General features: G+C 56.1%; 1 protein-coding gene and 1 pseudogene across 1 annotated transcript in view; one reads left to right on the forward strand and one right to left on the reverse strand.

Moving 5' to 3' along the window:
- Positions 1-17489, reverse strand: part of GLI2 (GLI family zinc finger 2) — a 245633-nt gene that overhangs the window by 181405 nt on the left and 46739 nt on the right. The gene's annotated exons all lie outside the window — the stretch shown is intronic.
- On the forward strand, positions 4029-8809 carry LOC144381540 (large ribosomal subunit protein uL11 pseudogene; annotated as a pseudogene).

Here is a 17489-nt window from a genome sequence, read left to right on the forward strand (position 1 = left end):
AAGAAACCAACGCTTAGGGGCGCCTAGGTGCCTCAGTCAGTTAAGCGGCTGCCTTCGGCTCAGGTCATGATCTCGGGGTCCTGGGATGGAGCCCCACTCAGCGGGGAGTCTGCTTCTCCCTCTGCCCCTCCCCCCGCACTTGTGCCCTCTCTCTCTCAAATAAATAACATCTTTTTTTAAAAAAGAAAGGAAGGAAGGAAGGAAGGAAGAAAGAAGAAAGGAAGAAAGAAAGAAAAAGAAAGAAAGAAAGAAAGAAAGAAAGAAAGAAAGAAAGAAAGAAAGAAAGAAAGAAAAAGAAAGAGACACTCTGAGAAGTTGAGTAACTTGCCCAAAGACGCACACTTAGCAGTGTCTGTGCCAGGCCTTGAGCCCAGGCTATCTGCCCCAAAGCTGGACTCTCAAGCACCACAGTGAGCTGTCCCTCGCGTTAGGATCCCACAGTGCTAAGGGATTTACCCTGGAATCCCTTGGCAGGCGTAAGGTTACTAACTGGTGAGCCCTGCAGGTATGGGGAGCACTGTGCCAGGAGCCCAGGGAATCCCAGAAGCAGGACTGGGCATGGTTCCACCTCTAGTGTTGTCTCCAAGGTAGCAAGGTTGGTGGATGGAGCACCCGTCAAGGGCAGGCAAAAGCCGAGGCTCTGTTCGAGCTGCCTGAAAACACCATGATGGGGCCGGGGCCCCTGTCTGCTGGAGCCGTCTGAGGTAGGGCAGTTGTACATTCATCCACTAAAGATCCATTTATCCATTTGAGAGAGAGAGAGAAATAGGCCGGGCAGGGGGAGAGGCAGAGGGAGAGGGAGAATCCTTGAGCATACTCCCCGCTGAGCACCGAGGCCAACGTCACTCAGGGCTCAATCCCAGAACCCCATGATGACAACCTGAGCCAAAACCAAGAGTCGGCTGCCCCACCGACTGAGCCACCCAAGCTCCCCTCAGTAATTCTTTATTGACAATCAGCTTCATGCCTCACACTGCACTAGGCTGGAGATGGCTAGGCTCTGCACATCCCCTAAGTGAATTGGGTGCCCTTGCCCTGGGTTTGGATACTCCCCCACCACGGCACCTCTTACACAGCATGGTCATAACCTGCGACACCCCCACCTGGCTTCCTGCTTGACTGTGATCTCCTCTAGGGCAGTCTGGAGGACCCAGCTGAGCAGATGTCCAGAACCCTTGCCGAGGGGTAAGGTGTGCCCAGGGAGCCAGGCCCCCATCTGGAGGGCACGGGGCTCGGTGGACCAGAAACCGGCGCAGGACTCAAGACACCCACAGGGTCAGCACATGTGACCAAACCCCAGTCCCAGCCCCAGTAAGGGGCTGGCAGACTCCTGAGGCATGGATCCAACCCTTTACAAATGCAGATGGGGAAACTCTGAGGCCAACAAGTCAGAACCCTCAGACTTCCGTATCAGGGATGCCAAGGAAAGAAAGAGGTTCAAGAGACTGTGACAATTTCTATGAAGGGACATGAAGAGACTGGAAAGAAGAGCAGGAAAAGGCTGGGGGTTTTCTTGGAGAACAGTAGCCGTGGCTCCTTCAACCAGCACCCCGCCCTGTGATGTTGTCAGAGCGGGTGTCATCAACCCGATCCTTACAAGGGAGGAAGTGAGCTGCCCTCAGGCCACTTTCCATGGAGGGAAAAGGGCCAGGTCCAGAGCCAGGTCCTGGGGCAGTCATGCCGCCCGAAGCCTCAAGATGTGCCACCACAGGACCCGGGTGAATAGAGTGCGGGGAGGAAGGGTAGTCATCAGAGTCCCACTACGCAGACTGCTTTCTGTGACCTGAGGAACAGGTGTGCACCCGGAAGCACTGGGGTCCCACGGATGCCCATGGGGAGCTGGCCCAGCTGGGGGGTGGGGGGGCTGGGGGGAGTCCGTGCAGTACCCACCGTGCCACAGGCCCGGTCTCCTGCAGATCAGCTGCTGCCCACCACTTCCCTCCCCTGCCAGAGGAGGAAGGCGGGAGACAGAGCGGAGAGGCTGCGTAAAGCATAGGAATTAGTGGGATTAGCACAATTTCTGGATAAACACCAGGCGCCCAGGGTCCCAGGCAGCCACTTTCACTCCCAAAGCTCCTCTGAGGCAGCCGCCTCAGCCTTGTCAGCAGCCTCACCTGAGCCCCCAGAGGCCAGCTGGGGACAGTAAGGGCGGGTGCCGGGCTCCGGAGTCCCAGACCTCAGTTGGGGGTCGTGAGGGTCTGTGCCGAAATGTTCCCCACAGGCTCCTCGAAAGGCTCCAGAACAGGAGGAGCTGGGAACACAGCACTCACGGGGGGAGGAGAGGCAACACCCCCACTTCACCTAGGGAACTCACACTGCTTGAGCATGTCCAGACAACTCCCGAGAGGAGATGCAACTGCACTCCCCAGGTTCTGCTCAGGGAAGGGGGAGCACCGGACCAGGAGCCAGGAGGAGCCTGTCTTCATTAGGAGACCCAGAATCACCGGCCCTCCAGAGGGTCCTGGCAGCACCAAGAGCCCCCGCAGACATTCTTGGACCTTCTCCTGGAGATTTGGATTCCAGAGGTCCGGGCAGAGAGTCAGGGACAAAATATCGCCATTTTTTAAAAATGTCCCACGGGGATTTGTAATACACAGGCAGGTTTAGGAAAACCTTCACGGGATGCCACTTTACAAGGTCACTTCCTGATCACTTACAAATTATTCTAAGTAATTCACAAGTTCCAGCAAATGCAAGGCTGCATAACCCAAAGGAAAAAAAAAACAAAAAACACGTTTTCTCTTGGCTAACTTGGAACTGGAAATTGGTGTCCCTCGGGCCTGAACATGGACAAGCCACCGTGCCTCTGAGCCTGCCAAGGCATAAGTCACAGATGCGTTCACACCACGGCACAGAGCCTCACCTGTGCTCCCCATGGCATCCCGCTTAAGGTCACCGTTAGACCCCAGTGACCTTTCAACCTGAGCCAACACAGAAGCACACACACTCCCACAGCACCAATGCATTTGATCGTTGCGTTCAATACACCCGGCTTCTCTCGTAATCCTATGTGTTTTTATCCTGTGCGTCTATAGCATCATTCTGAGGAGGAGTCCACGGCACAGAAAAGGTTAAGAACTCTGAGTGAAAGGACTGGCTTGAAGAATGAATTAATAATCAGAGCAGAATGAGCGAATCCCTCCAAAACCTGCAATCCCAGACACCCTCCCGCCACCTGGCTGCTTTGAACTCCTCTAACGAGTGAGTCACAGGAGTTAGAGCGTCTTCCCCAGGCGAAATCGTTCTCCAGGAGAGAGATGAAACCTCATCTCCCGGTCCTCGCAGCCACCTCGGGGCCGTGGTGTTCTCACCTCCTCTGATCTCAGCCGAGCGGCATGCGTGCCCCGGCCCCACACGTGTAGACACGCATGGGCACACACAGAGCGCACACAACACACGCGACCACATACACAGTCACAAACATGTGCATGCACACACATGCACCCACACGCAACACAGCCTGCCACGCCCACGCAAGTATACCCGGTCACACGTGCATACACGATCACGTATCACACATACGTGTACTCACATACACAGGTACACAGAGTTACATGCAGAGGCACACGCCACATGCACACACTCACACACGATCGTGTATGTGCAAAGATACACACAGACCGACACATACACACAAATACAGCAGAGATAATAAACACCGCCCTGCCTTGATCAGACTCGTTTTTCAGATTGAACGAGATAAAATAGGTGAAATTTCCTAAAGTGAAAAACACACAGTCAGTGCAGCACAGATTAAAGGTAATGATCATTATAAGCTAGTTATCATGAAGAAGAGAGCAGCAGACTCCTCCCCTCCCCGGTTGTGGCCCCAGGGTCCTGAGGACGCGTCCTTATCCGCCGAGTGGCCGGGCACCCATCATTTCATCTCCCAGCACTTTAGCACTGCCATCTGGAAAGTGGACATTCTCCTGGGTGCTCCCGACCGAGGCGCTACCAGTCCAACACCACAGTGCAGAGGCCAGCCACATAAACGGGAATCGGGGGGTCTGCCTCTCCAGGTCAGAGGCATGAGGGAGCAGATATATGCTTCCACGCAGCCCCACTGCCTCACCTGGGGCAAAACTGACGCTTACTCCTCCACCCTGCGTGGGAAGAGGAAGTGGGTGAGGTGAGGGTTCCCCAGGACTACACCAATCTGGGGAACTCTGCTTGCCCTTTATCCCAGGGGATAAAAGAATTCTATTTTATAATATGTATCCATTTTATTCTCCCAGTGTGAGATGTGCTTCTGCTTGGACCAGTGCAGTCCCTATCAGCTGTGTGTCTTTGGCCATGTTACTGCCCCTCTTTGAGCCTCTGTTTCCTCCCCTGTAACACGGGTGGTTGAGAGGACAGTCAACCTTCCCGGCGTGGTTGTTAACACATGTCACGGCGGCAACCCCACAAACACCGGGTCCCCACTGAGGGTTGGCCAGGCAGGAGAACCTGGGCGGGCAGGCACCTGCCTCCAAGAAAAGGTCACCTGCCTGCGGGGGCCCAGGGTGACAGCTGGGGCTAATGAGTACATGCACCTCTCTGCAGGACAGCTTCAGCTGCTTCTCTGTCCACCTGCCTTGTCTCTGTGTGTGGGATCAACGCCTATGTGAAAGAGCCCCACTAGGGCCCAGCAGCAAACCGTCTCCAGTGAAACCCAGACAAGGGGCTCCAGACCTGGAGGGTCTGCAGGGCTGGAGGAGATATGACGGACTTTCCACCACCAGAGCCATGTCACTGCCCTGTCCCCCGGCTCCTCCCTCTTCCTGTGACCTGACATGTGGAGGAGACCCACACACTCCTGTCTGGGCCGGCCCCTCTGGCACCATCCTGGCCAGGGCTTCCCACAGTCCCCTGGGGGAGGGCAATCAGAGCCTATAGAAGACCCTGGGGACCCCAGACAGCTCAGATATGGGATAAGAGGCTGGACCATGGGGTCCCAGCTCCCTGACCCCACGGACAGTGAGAGGTTGTATGGTCCCTCCCAAGGTGAAGAGGAACCTCACACGTATCAGTGTGTGCGGGATGCTGGCATAGGGCAGCCGCTCCTTACCCAGCACAGACACCTCTGTCTCTACGTGGGCTTGGCACATGGCCCGCTGCCTGGCCTGCTGCCCGGGGCGCCGTGAGGACAACAAAGGGAGACACATCTGGAAAAAAATAAAGCATTCTTCTGACACTCCCCGCCCCGTGATATAGAACGTGGGGCTCTCATTCCTCTGTGACCTGGAGAAAGAAGAGTCCCTCAAATGTCTCCGTTGCTCCTTGGACCCCTGCTCTGCCCAGCAGGGTCCCTCATACTGGGAGCCTCATTACCAGAGAAAGAAAAGATCAGAAGCCTCAAGCACCTGCAGGTGCCCACATCGGGCCATCTCCTCTCCTCCTGCTATTACCGTGTGACGCCAATGTCACGATCCTTGCTTTACGAGGAAACAGAGGCCCAGAGAGAGTAAGTAACCTGCCCAAAGTTGCAGCACTAACATGGAACACCTCTACTGTTTCAGTGCAGGTCCGCTGGATTCTGAAGCCCACACATGTTCGACCACCACCAAATTTACTGAATATGTGGATGCCGGTCATACGGGAGGAATATCGAAGAGGTGTCAAAAAGCATAAAGCACAGCTTAGAGTTCACTGACGTCTCAGTCAGTATATGCTAAAAGTCAAATAAGGAGCAGAGACTTCATGGCCCTGGAAACTCAGGGAGTGAGGGCTCCTGACTGGGGACGTCAGAGGGGGCTTCCAGATGACCACCCGTCTGCCCTGTGGCTTCATGACAGGGAGTGAAAGGCCTTGAACTTGGCCTGCAGAGGAGAGAAGGAAGGGTACGCCAGGGGCAGGGAATGCCATGGGCATGACCCCTGGCACACTGCGGGCAGAGAGGAAAAGAAAAGAGTGCACTCTTACAGGGAGAAAGGAGCAGGGGACAGACCGCATTGGCCGGGGGAGTTGCAGGCCCCGACAGGGTCTCTGGGAAGGGCAAGTCAGAGGGAGACGGGTTTAGGAAGAAGGCACTTCCTTGCTTCCTGGGTCTTGAACACACTTTGGCCATGCAACCCGGCCAGCCTGGCTCCCACAGGAGCTTCAGACCACAGGCCTGAAAAACAGGGGGCAAAGCCCTCACCCTCCCACTGTGGCCAGGGGCCGGCACCGTGCAAAAAGCTCTCTCCTAGCGGGTGCACCTGCTTCTTCATCACTCCTTGAATGGATTTTTCCAAGTACGAAAGCTCCCTAATCTGCCCAGCCCCTGCGCTTGATGGTGTGCGGGAAAACAGATCATTAACCCTAATTCACTGACTTGCTGGGCGAGAACAGCAACCAGGGAGGGCCCCGAAGGGAAATGAAGGCCTCTGCTGTGGAAGCCAGCCTCAGATAAGGGGAGATGGGTATCAGGACTGGAGCTGGGCAAGAGGCCTCCTGTTTTTTTTTTTTTCTTTCTGGGAGGATATGGGTAAGAGCTACTTCATGATTGACACTTCAGATGGCATCAAAACGGCCATTCACTTGCACCAGGGTATATTCCCTGAAAACACCAGGCCCCATCCATGTCCCCTGCCCTTACATCATCTCCATGCTTTCCTGCCCGGAACATTCTTTCCTCTCTGCCCTACCCACGGAAGCCATGCTTTCAAACCCAGGAAGCCTGCCCTATGAACTCCCACCCAGGGTCCTATTTGGACCAACCATGACCTCCCTGTGCCGCTTCTGAAACGTTTACATCACTCCCTGGTCCTCTCAGCAGCCAGCAGGTTCAGAGGGAGCGCACTGAGTGCAGACCCCGGAGAAAGGTGGCCACATTAGAATCCCAGCTCCACCTAGAGCTACAGACAAGAAGAAACTTCTCCCTGTGCCTCGGTTTTCTCATCTGTAAAATGGGGCTGACAACAGCACCTCCATCACGGTAAGGATGAAAAGCCCAGGCGTGCCTGGGCTCGAGCGTGCGCTGCGTGATCACGGCAGCCCGGGTGAGCCTGCCCACCTGGGGCAGGAAGACCTGTCCCGGGCAGTGCAAGGGGGCCCAGCCACCAACAGGAGGCCTGTCCAAGATTGGACAAGGCAGCCCCGTCCCAGCCCCTTCCTCTCCCTCTCCCCGCCAGAGGGCCTGTGCCTCGTTCTTGTAAATGTGCCACCCTGCTTGATGGCAAAGGCCTGCCATCCGCCCCTGTCTTCCGTGGAGAACCCCCCAAAGCCTCAGAAGCTCCAGAGGACCGGGGTCTCCGCCTCACGCCCCCCGCCAGCACAGCGCCAGCAGAAGCATGCTCCCAACTCGGCTCCCGCGAGGAGGCTGCCGTCTGAGGCGAACAAGGGGCCCGCTGTGCGGCCGCCCAGCCAGACCCAGATATTTTAACAGCTGCATTGTGTGTTTCTCAGGCGCAATTCCTGAGCCAGGAAGAAAAACAAGCTTCGCCTCTGCCCTAAGGAGGGAAAACAGACTGCCCTGGGCAGGCTGCCGGCAGGGGAGAAGGCCTCTGCCGGGGCCCAGGGCTCTGGAGGGCAGGACCGGGAACGAGCCCATCATGGGCAGCGAGGGCCCCCTTCACCCAAGACTCGGGGAGGGAAGGCAAGGACAGAGGCCCAGCCAGTGCAGTAAATCCCCGAAGGAGGGGGAGCTGAGGAGGAAAAAAAGAACCCGAAAGGCGGGAGGTGCCTATGGGATAAGGTACAAATCCCCACCAAGGCCCCATTTGGGATCTCCGGGCCTGCAGTGCTATTTCCCCAAAACCCCTCCGGCTGAGCCCCATACCACCCAGGTTAGGGGTCAGCCCTAAGTCACACCCTCTGAGGTCAAGCCCCCTGAGGTCAAGCTCTGTATCACTGTGTTTTCAGTACCTGTTTCCACCTCTGCTACCCTTTATGCTCGCCCCAGAGGCAGACTCCTCCACGTCTGATCCTGACTCAGTACATAAATGCTCCCTGGCACCGAATCCCTGCGGAGAATGCCCTCTCCTCTCTTGGCCTCCCCTCTGTCCTTGATCCCCACAAGGTCAGGGCTGCTCCCGGAACCCATCAGCATTCTGGGGGTGAGGGGCTGAGGGTCAGATGGAGGGCAAACAAAGGGTCAGCTCAGGTCAGGGGCAGGTGCTGGAGAAAACTTGTCACGTCTGCCACAGGCATTGGTGTCCCGCCCTGCTGGGAAGGTCTTCGGGGCAAAATTGCTACTGGCCTATGAATGCACCCCTTCCCTCGAAGTATAAGCTCCTTGAGCTTTTTGGCTTTCGGCCTGGAGGAGGCGAAGGTGCAACGGTCTTTGGTCATCCTGAATCCGGGCTCATCGACACCAGCCGCCTCCACCACGCCACCTAAGTTCGACCCCAACGGGATCAAAGTCGTGTACCTGAGGTGCACCGGTGACAAGTCGGTGTCACACCTGCCCTGGCCCCGAGGATCGGCCCCCTGGGGCTGTCTCCCAAAAAGGTTGGTGATGACGTCGTCAAGGCAACCGGTGATTGGAAGGGTCTGAGGATGACCGCGAAAAACTGACCATTCAGAAGAGACAGGCCCAGGCTGAAGGGTTACCTGCTGCCTCTGCGTTATCAGAGCCCTCAAGGAGCCGCCAAGGGGCAGAAAGCAGCAGAAAAACAAGAAGCACAGTGGAAATACCACTTTTGACGAGTCTGTCAACCATGCCCGACAGACTCAGCACCGCTCTTCAGCCCGAGAACTCTCTGGAACCTCTAAAGCGATCCCGGGGACTGGCCGGTCTGTGGGCTGCAGTGCGGATGGCTGCCACCCTCATGACGTCACAGATGACGTCAACAGCGGTGCCATGGAATGGCCAGCTAGTGAAGAACTACAAAGGAAAATAGCTCAATAAAGGGTCATTTGACAACCATTGGGGAAAAAAAAAAAAGGTATAAACTCCTTGAGCACAAAGACTTTGCTATGCATAGCACTTTGCACTCAAGTCTATAAATTACTGAGGACCTACTGTAGGCACATGCCATTTTCAAGATAAGTAAAAAATTAAGTGCTTTCTGCTTAAAATGTGCTTTTTGAGCCATTATGCACTCAAAGGGGCTATTTTCTCTGTAGTGGAATTGTAGGCTAGGGGGTGGCATTTTGGGGTCAGCGACATGGTGCAGGCGGCTTTCCCATATTCTTCCTGTCATCACCCAGATCACAGCCTCTAGCGGATCGCGGGACCCCCCCGGGAGTGCATGTCATGCTACAACTGGGCGGAAACAGGAACTCTGGTATGTGGGGAACATAGACAGGATCCAAGCAAACGGGCCCGAGCCACCTGCATCCAAGAACCAGCCACCATATTGCTGAACAGCAACCATCTCTGAAGCTAGAGGTCACCCTTTCCACAGGTGGTGCTGGGTCTGGGGTAGGGCGCAGGGCAGGGGCAGGGAGGGCCGGCTGCAGATCCAGGGTAGCTGCCCTGCCTCTCGAGGCTCTGGGGAGAACCAGGCCGGTGGGTGGCCTGGCATCTCCTGGTTCGGTCTGTGCAGCGCGCTGCTCTGACTTGCCCAGCCACGGCCCTCCCCACACCTCCCAGGCGATGCCCTCACTCAGCTTTTCTGTCTGTGCCTTTTCCAGGCTCAGCCACCGGCTTTCCCCAGGCTCTGCCAGGAAACAACGGCCAGCACCACCCCAAGGAGTGAAGCCCACAGGAGTGGCCTGCCTTTTTGGCTGGCAGCTCCATGCCTGAGGTGGAAGGAGGGCATCCCAGGGCCCACCTGCTAAGCTGCCCCATCCTCAGCCCTGCCCAACTCCAACTTCTCCCAGGCCTCCCTCTTCCTCCTACATTCCCAGGAGCCCCTTAGCCCTCACACACCTTCCTGTCTCCTGGCAGTCACACATCCCAACCTATACCAGGTGTCTGGGCCCCGAGGCCCAGCAAACGGACACCCATTCCAGCCCTGTGTGTGGCGGCTGCAGCCTGAGCACCCGCCCTCTCTGGGAGGCCAGGGAAGTTCTAAGGGCTCCATGACTGGGCACAAGCGTGAGATTCTTCATGCAGGTGGCACCTGGTCCTGAGGGCCTACTGTGTGCCATGCACGGGGCTGTGACCTTGACTACAGAGGTGAATTAAACAGCACTACTCTCCCAGAGCTCCCAGCCCGAGCAGGGAGACAGTCAGCAAGGGAAATAGACAGTGACAACAAGAACAAGCTTCCTGGTGGAGGGATAAACTCAAGGGGCTACAGGGAGCCTTGGCTAGCGTGAGGGAAGTCAGGGAAGGCTTCCTGGAGGAAGGAGTGAATACACATTTTCTAAGGGAGGACAAGTCAGGTCCAGGATGGTCTACTAAAGGGGAGAGGACTATAGCAGATAAAGAAGAGTGTGTCTGGGGCAATGAGCAGGATGCAGGGTGAGCAAGAGGTCCTGTGGCTGAGTCCTGAAGGTCGATGTCCAAATAGGCGAGCACTCACCCATGGTGGCTCCAACTGCCTGAGGGAAACTGCACATCAGGGCACACAAAACCCCCAAGGCCTCAGCCCTCCCTGTCTCCTGGACCTCATTCCCACCAACTTGGACCTCACCCTTTACATGACCCCAGAAAGCTGTGATCACCAGTGCCTGTCAGGCTTCTGAGCTCATGCTCTTCCCTTCCCCAAAACACCTCTGCCCAATTAACTCCGGCTTATACCTTTAAGGCTAAGGCCAGTGTCACCTCCCCCAGGAAGTATTTCCCGGCCCTCCTGCCCCAGACTGTCACAGCGCTCCCGCAGAGCCTGTCAGCCTGGCCATCCCACGGCACCGCACTCCGGGAGACCTTTCAACTCGCTGCTTCACCATCCTACGCCTGGGTGGTTTGGCTCTTTGGCTTTCACTCCCAGCCCCTGACACATCACCTGGCACACGGCGTTCCATAAACGTGCAGTGAGAGCTGTCATAGTGACCCCAGTGCTCTGAAGTCAGCTGTCTCCTAAACCGTCCCCCACAGCAGACAGCTGGTCATGGTAATTTAACGGACCCCAGAGAGCCTGACTGAAAGCTGCAGTCCAGCTGGTTGCTTGCAGCTTAGAAGGTGCCAGACGGAACTCACTGGCCAAATAAATAAATAAATAAATAAATACCACCACCCTTACTCACTCCCGAAAATTACACCATTAGAAAGTCACTTCTTTGATGCTTTTTCATTTTCAAGCACAGCCTATTAAAATGCAAACTGCCCTGGAATAAGGTCAGGCCTTAAGTGCTTGGGATACAAAAAGTTCGTTTCTTTAAGCAGAGGGGGACAGAACAGAGAGGGCTGGAGGGAGCCAGAGGGAGGGAGGTAAGGGGAGAAACTGTGGGGACGGGGTGCCAAAACCCAGCACCGTTTTGCTGACGGCTGTCCTTGGCTCTCGCTGCCAGTCCACACCCTCCTGATAAAAGGAACATGTCTCTCTGCTTGTTCCTGCACTTCAGCATTTCTTGGCATGACACCATATGCAAAATTAAGTGGCTTTGTAGTTGTGGGCCGCTTGTTCTTTTCCCTTCTTTCGATGAAGCTCTCCAAGGCACACTCAATCAAGCCCCTTTTGTTCCCCAGGCCTTTTGAAGGCTTCCGGAGAGGAAATGAGAGCGCTCTTTAAAGCCCAAGTCTACACGCAGCACTGCAAAATCACAGTCTCCTTGCCAGCCCTGTCCCCGCAGGCCTGATCTGCAAGTTGGAGTGCCATGGGTGGGCTCCCCGACCAGGACTGTCCCTGGGAAGACGCTCAAGGATGTCCCCAACTGTGAGAGGCCACAGTGACACAGCCAATTTCCTCTGATGAGGGGAATCTCCTAAACTGGCCAGAAGCAGAGGGGTCATAGGTTGAGGTGGCCCTTGGTCATGGGACTGTCATCCACAGTCGTTAACAGGGAGCCAGGTTCCCCGCCCCAGGGCACATCTGGTGATTGCGGGGTCTGCACGTGGAAGAGGCAGTCAGGTCTTCCCCTTAGCCTGGACCCCAGGACTCCCTTCCACGATGGCACCGTGCCCAATCCCTCCAATCAGCCACCCGCTGATGGAGACACAGTCGGCCAAAGGATCCTGCCAGACGGGGAGCCTCACGGAGGTCCCAGGGATCCAGCAGTCAACCTCCCATCCTACTCAGGAATCCCCTACAGCAGCAGTGAGCAACTGGGAGCGAATCTGTGTCCCAGGGGACACTTTGCAATGTCTACAGACCTATGTTATTGTTTCTATATTGCCCTACCAGCACTGAGTGGGTAGAGGCCAGGGACACTCTTAGACATCCTACAATGGGTAGGACAGCTCCCAACAACAGATAATTATCCGGTCAAAACGTCTATGATGCCGAGATTGAGAAACTCTATCTAGAGTATTCTAGACACTCTGTTATCCAACCTCTGTTTGAATACTCCCCGTAGATGGGGAGCTCACTACCTTATGCTGTAAGGAGAAGCAGTGCAATGAAGCCTTGGATCTGAAGCCTGGGTCGGCCTCTTGCTAGAAGCTATGGGCAAATGACCCACCTTCCTCTCATCTCAGGACCCCTTGATGGAAAATGGAGCCAGGAACGTGATCTTCCAGGACTGTTATGAATGACTTCACGACCACAAAGCACCTAGCACGGTGCTTCACACACAGGAGGCACTTACACCAGAGGATACCTGCTCCGTGGTATCTGATTTTAGAATATTCCAGAGAGCAGGACTACAGCTACCCCAGTGAAGGCTGGAAGTCCAGCCCCTGCCAGAAACCATTTGCGCAGTCCCTGGCCTGCCTCACCAACACTGTCATGAATAAGGGACGGACAAGGTGTGCACTGCAGGGTTACCTACGCCTGCAAAACCCTGACCGCATCCTCCGGGCTCCCAGGAAATAAATCATTTTGAATATGTTGGTATTACAGCAACACAGTGGAAAAGGACTGCAGCTATTTTAGGTCATTGTTATAAAGACATAGAAATTCAGAAATGGGGAGCCTGGGTGGCTCAGTCAGTTGAGTGTCTGCCTTCGCCTCAGGTCGCGATCCCAGGGTCCTGGGACCCAGTCCCACATTGGACTCCCTGCTCAGCGGGGAGCCTGCTTTTCCGCCCTGCCTCTGCCCCTCCCCCTGTTCATGTGTTTTCTCTCTCTCTCTCTGAAATAAATAAATAAAATCTTTAAAAAAAAATACAGAAATGTTTAAGGTCATATGGTAGATGGAAATAAAACAAAGTTGAATGCATCCTCTAAGTGCAACTAGGAGACTCAACCATATGTACAAGGGGAGACAATAGATAGAAAAAAAATTTGTGTTAGGATGACGGGATTTGGGGTAATGCTGGGTTTTCAGAAATGCTCTTTAATATAACGGTTATACTGCTTTTCCATTAAAACGCTATTTACTCATAACTATAGAGAATATAGTAGGGGAAGCTACAAACGTAGCCTTACTTCTGAGCATGAGGGAAAAAGTACAGGAGAAATCTCAGGTGACGTCCTGGGCCAGTTCCTTGGGGAGGCTCCCGGGCTTCAGAATGGGGGCTGCTACCTGCAGAGCTCCGACTCCCGACTCCCAAGGGCAGAGGGGGCAGGTCTGCAGGCCCAGCTCCCCTGCCCGCACAGCGGACCCCCCGCGGCATCCACCAGAGCAAGCTGCATTCCCAGATGCACTCTGAATCGTCACCACGCCGGCTCACAGAGGAGAAACCAGGAATGAGGGAAGTGAGGGACTGGACACATAGCCTCGGGGCCAGGCCACTCTCCACAGCCCCCACGGGGCCCGGCATCCACCAGGGCACCTGCGGCCTCGTCCTAAGTGAGGACCCTTCCCTTGGAGGCCAGGAAACTGGGCTGAAGGATTCTCTCCTGATGAGGCTGCAACTCGGAGGCCATGCCCCAGGCCAGCCCCAAATACTGGGAAGCACCCAATCAATTTATCAAAAATACTTTGAGGGGCACCTGGGTGGCTCAGCGGTGGAGCATCTGACTCTTAATCTCGGGGTCGTGAGTTCGAGCCCTACACTGGGTGTAGAGATTACTAGAAAAAAACGCTCATTAACCAAATATATATATATATTTGGAAAAAACTCTCAGAATCTGTCTCCCCACAACATGGAAAGATAGCTACTCCCTCTTCATGTCCCCTCCCACCAATGGTCCACTCCAGTCAAAGAAAGTGTGTAAAAGACGAGAATTGTGATAGAGCTGCTTCCTTTCTCCTGTTGCTTGTTCAGAACACCAGAGCCAGCCCCACAGAGCCACCCTTGCCTGCGGCTGAGGCCCCATGAGGCCTGGGGGGCACCAGGGGAGGTGCTGAGCCCCCCTGAAGTGGAAGCGGACCCTACAGACCCCTGCCCACCTCTCCCTCCAGCACCTCCTCCTTGCTTCCCGGAGAGAGAATAGCCATAGAGTGCTGGACGTGGAAGGGCCTAGAAAGAAAGCAAAAGACTGGGAAAAGGCAAAGTGGGGATGATTTGGGGAAGAGAAGGCAGGAGCTGACATTATAAACACCTACTTCCTCCCTCCAAAGAGGACTGGCCATGACTTATACCTCTCCCAGACCCGATGAGGGGGTCCCAAGAAGAATAATGAGGTCACGGCCTGCATTCTTACTCCCCATGGGATGACAGGATCATTGAGGGTAAAAGGAGAGCCCCCACCAAGAAAACTGACAGCACCCCAGGGCCCATCCATCCATGGCTCCTAGGCACCTGCCAGGGAGATGCCACTATGCCACCTCACGGCTAAGACACTGTGCCGAAGGACCCAGCAGCCTACCCGGGTGACATCCCACCTCAAACCCCCACCCCCTGGTGCAAGCATGGATGTTCCTTCCAGGAGACCAAGCCTTCCCTGTGCTCCCCAGTATGCCCCCCCCCCACCCAGTGTCTGAGTTCCATTTTCCTGGTTCCAAGTTAAAATGGGGATATCTTTGAGATATCCCTAGGAAAACAGAGGTGGGGATACTAACACCCGTTGAGCCCCTTCCCATACTGGAGTCCCCCACACAACATCCCCCTTCTACCTCTCCTGCACTTTGACCTCCCATGAGGAGGGTTCTTTAATGACCCCCTTTTAGAGGCCAGTAAACTGAGGCCCAGAGAGAACAGCAGTAGACTGCCCAGAGCCACAGCCAGGGCCAGGGCAGTCAGGGTTGGTTCCAGCCCTGTTCTCCTCGGGAGCCAGTACACCCACCCTGTCAGAGGCCATTTGCCCACGTTCTCCCCACTCAAGAGAATGACCCCCTTGGAGATGGCAGGGAGGCCAGGGAGGGCCGGGCCAGGCGGCAGCAGCTGGGGGCACTTGCTTCTGTTTTTCCTTCCTCTCCCTAACAGCTCCAGAAATGGGCACAGCCGCTGTCTCCTTTGGCAGACGGGGAGATCGTGGCAAAGAGAGGCTCGTGGCACGGGCCAGTGGGGAGCACAAGAGAGGCGTGAGGGAATCACCGACGCCCCTCAGGACTCAGGTGCACTGGGGCAGACGGCGAGCCAGCTCCAGGCCCCGGGACAGGGGGGAGGCCACGGCTGCGGTGGGCCGTCAGCTCGCCAGCCACGGGTGGAGTGGGGCACGGGTCGAGGCACTAACCTCTGAGAAAAGGCCAGAAACCCTGCAGAGAGCTTGACACAGGACTTCCCTGGGAGGGGGACACAGGCTCCATGACCCTTCCTGTCAGAATTCACTTCCCTGTCTGGGCCTCGGTTCCGTGTGCAAGTGTGAGTGTCCGAGTGAACGACTTCCAGGCCCCCTGCAGCTGGGGTCTGCATGCTGGAACCGAGGTCCTGAATGAAGGGAAGCAGCAGCCGAGCAGAGCAGGGGTGGGGAGATGGGCCGGTGCTGCTGGAAGCCCATGGAAGCCCATGGAAATCAGAGGGCTGAGAGATAAGCCCCCTGGAACCTGCGGGAGCTGGGGAAGGACCAGGAGAGCCGGGGCCCGGCTGCCAGGTCCATCCCTGGCACGTCTCCGGGTGTGAGGGCCAAGCCCTGGGGGCAGAAAGAGGAGCCCCGGAGCCTGCCACCCCAGAGCCCAGCCCCGCACACAGTGGCACTCACAGCAAGGGTGGCAGGTCGCGGTCAGGAAAGCAGGGACGGGGTGCTGAGCCATGCGGGTGGCAGGGGACAGACACAGAGCAGCAGAGCCCTGCCGGGGACCAGGCTACAGGGAGGGAGAGCACACGCCGGGCTGGAGTCTGGGTTTTCTTCCGAAGGAACTGGGGAGCTATCTAAGGGTGTTGAACAAAGGAGTGACATGGTCAACATGAGTTTACACAGCAAGGCTTTGTTTGCATCACGGTACAAATGCTCCTCAGCATCTGGCCAACCAATGGCATTCCAGATGGCCCTTCGGTCCCCCACAAGACCCCTACACTTCACCTCTCCTGGGCCAAGCCCCTGACCCTGCAGGTTCTGAACCTTGCGGGAGGTATCCAGCAGCCAGGGTGCGCCGGAAGGCAGGCCCACCAGCAAATGTCACCGTCACTGCGGCTCCTGCTAAAGGAAGGGCAGGGTCATCTACACTCCAGGTGCTAGAGGCTCGCTGCTCCCTCCAGAGCCACGTGGAAGAGGCTCAGCTGCGAGGGACCTTCAGAAAGGGCCATGGGGACCTGGACCGAGGGGACAGCATCCTCCTACTGGAAGGGGACAGCTTGGCTAGGGTCAGGCCGACGAGGCTCCCGGGCCCGGCACTGCGGTTCACCAGCGGGGAGAAGCTTGGCAGGAGGCTTCACCTCACCACGTGGCAGTTTCCTGTCTGTGGCTGAGTGACACCATCCACTCCATGGGGCACCGGACCTCCCCACTCGTCGTCCCCTCAGACTCCACGCCACTTGCCTGGCTCCTGCTGGGAAAGTAGAGTGGATGGCAGCCACCCCCACGCCCTGCAAAGACTTCGCAGGGCCTGCCTTGAGCTGTCATCTGTCCGTCTGTCTGTCTGTCTCCCTCTCCCTTATCTTATTCTCTTTCATTCCTGTTTTTCTCTTCTCCTCCCCCACCACCCTCCCTGCCCTCCTTCCTTCCCGCCCCGCAGTGGGACAGACAGCCGGGGGCCCTGCCTGTCAGTAGGGACGGTGGTCTCTGCTTATCAGAAATAAAGACTGTTAGGCTGCATGCGGTCGGCCGCAGCCTCCAACCCCCTAGCCAGAGCGCAGCAATTACACCTTGGTCTGAACACGCCTGCCTCATCCGAATTCACGGCGAGTCCGCTTTCGGGCTGCTAAAGGGCGTGTGCGCGCGCGTGTGGTCGTGCTCATGCATGCGTGTGTGCCCATGTATTCACGCGCACGTGTGCGTCTGTGTGCATGTGTGTCTGCATGCATTCACAACAGGATTCCCTTTTTTGTGGTAACTGCTAAGTAAGACCAGAGTGATAGATGCCTTTCTGATAAATGCAAAACCCAAAGGTATTTACAAACTACGAAGAAGAAAATGTTTTGCCGAATCCACATTCCTTCACCATGCAGTGATGTCTACTGAGCTGAAAAAACAGATGGGTGTTGTTTTCCTTCCCCATTTGCCTAGGCACAAACACACCCACGACACCAACACACATGCATTCTTGCGCGCAAACACACACATGCACACGTATGTACCTTCTCTGCCCTGAGACGGCCCAGACCTGTGTTTGGAA

This window comes from Halichoerus grypus, chromosome 4, assembly GCF_964656455.1.
Source record: "Halichoerus grypus chromosome 4, mHalGry1.hap1.1, whole genome shotgun sequence".
Taxonomy (NCBI): Eukaryota; Metazoa; Chordata; class Mammalia; order Carnivora; family Phocidae; genus Halichoerus; species Halichoerus grypus.